Source organism: Egretta garzetta, unplaced genomic scaffold, assembly GCF_000687185.1.
Source record: "Egretta garzetta isolate BGI_Z169 unplaced genomic scaffold, ASM68718v1 scaffold238, whole genome shotgun sequence".
Taxonomy (NCBI): Eukaryota; Metazoa; Chordata; class Aves; order Pelecaniformes; family Ardeidae; genus Egretta; species Egretta garzetta.
The window spans coordinates 649,786-651,738 of NW_009260402.1; the positions used below are offsets into that span (position 1 = coordinate 649,786).

At 50.3% G+C, this 1,953-nt stretch overlaps 1 protein-coding gene across 1 annotated transcript in view; it reads right to left on the reverse strand.

The window, feature by feature from the left end:
* LOC104130355 (prion protein) overlaps nucleotides 1–398 on the reverse strand; it is a 5,216-nt gene extending 4,818 nt beyond the window's left edge. Inside the window, exon 1 of the mRNA XM_009643391.2 lies at nucleotides 348–398. The gene's annotated coding sequence lies outside the window, so the exon portion shown is untranslated. The remainder of the gene's footprint in view (nucleotides 1–347) is intronic.
* Nucleotides 399–1,953: the final 1,555 nt, after the last annotated feature.

A 1,953-nucleotide genomic window follows, 5' to 3' on the forward strand; every position in this document is an offset into this window, starting at 1 on the left:
CCCCCTTTTTTCTAGCCCCCCCCAAATAATGAGGGAGCACAGTCCTGCGCAGCTGGGAGCCATGGGAAAGAACAAAACCCTCCAAGTAGCTCTGGGGAGGGGGGTAAGAAATTTCCCAGCAGCAGCTTTGAATCAGCCCTGAATAAACAAGCAGCGGCGAGAAGCAGAGCTCTGTCTTTTAAGGAGGAGGCTCGCCTTCAGAGCCCAAAATGTCTATTTTTAGGCAGTGATGGCGGGGAGAGGAGGCAGCCCCCAGTCCCCTGCGATGCTGCTCGGTGTTAAAATCCCCTTTGCCTCTGGATTTATCTCACCCGAAGCCCCCGCGTCCCATTTTCCCCGGCGCTTACCGTCTGGCAACGCGTTGCTTGCTCGGTTCGAGGTGATTCAGCCTTGGCCGCAGAGCCACGGGGAGGAATAAATAGCGAGAGGGAGGAGCTGACTTCTGCGCAGCCCAGATCTGCACAGCCTGGCCAGCATCCATCCTCCTTCCCCAGGGAAAACCGTGGCCCACATGCCGCAAAAAGTTGGGTTCCACACCAGCGACCAAATGGGTGGCTGGAAAATTGCTGGGCTGGTTTATTCAAGAAATATCGATGGGATCAGCGGGGTTTGGGGCTGGTTTTGGAAATGTCAGGGTCGGGGCTCTGGGAGAGGAAAGGATGCTTTTAGTGGTTGCTGGCTGCAGCTCCAAATCCATTATCCTGTGAAATAGAGAGATGCTCTGTGGGTTGATGGATAGAAAATATAATAGGCTCAGACCTGCGGGGGAAAGGATTAATTTGTCTCCTGAGTTTGTCTTGCTCCAGAGCAGTAAAACTTACTGCTGTGCAGAGCGGTTGTGCTTTATGTCGAGGTACCTCGATATTTAATGGGAGGAAATGCCACAGAAGGCAATTAAAAATGGGAGGGGACGCTCGTGACACGCTGGGGCTCTTAGGGCACCCTTTTTTGGAGGGTAAGGGTGTGTGTGGCTATAGAGACCGAAGGACCAGGATGGTGACTTATTCCCATCCTTTAGGGTTAGGATGGGCTTTAATAAATGGGTTGGACCCAGAGCAACCCAGGATGGTTGGGAGATGCAAATGAAGCTTGAAACTAATTGCACTGAGACCGGTTTCAGCACGGCTACATGATAGAGCCAAAACCCTACGGAGGTTTTGCTGCCTCAAATAGCCAGGCCAGGTACAGTCGTCCCAGCGATGCTCCCACCCCTGGACCGCAGAGCACATCTGGCCATAAAGAGGATTTCCACCGTGATGTTCCATACCCTTCTTTATCCATCTGGCTGGATTACGTTAAAAAAAACTAGAATAATTTCTGTCTGGCAGGGAAATGGGTTTTTCTGGGTGCTGTGGCTCTGCTGGGGAGACATCCATATTAATTTCTGAAGGAGAAAATTAAATAACAGGGGGCAGGATTAAGGTCAGAGAGCCTGTTGAAGGTCTCTCCTGTGACATGCAGGCATATTTATTCCTTGTGCAAATGCACAGATGGCTCCAGGTTCCCTGGGTTTGGTTTAAATACTCTTCAGTGGGCTGCCTAAAACCAAAGCCAGGAAAAGAAAGAAAATACAGCTCCAGGAATGGAATGGTTGGGATTAATTCATCCGTGGCTTCTAAGACCCAAAATTTTTCCATAATAATATATTGCAGAGGAAGTTCTGGTCTTGTTTGGGGAGATAGAGAAATTCTGTTGGATCCTGGCTGCAAATCAAAGCAGGAGCAGCCTCTTGACTTCTAACTAATATTTAATTTATTGTGGAAGTTAGCAACGCTAAAAACACCCAAACCAGTATATCATAGAATCATGGAATGTTTTGGGTTGGAAGGGATCTAGTCCAACCCCCCTGCAGGGAGCAGGGACACCTTGAACCACATCAGGTTGCTCACAGCCCCGGCCAACCTGGCCTGGAATGTTCCCAGGGATGGGGCCTCCACCCCCTCTCGGGGCAAC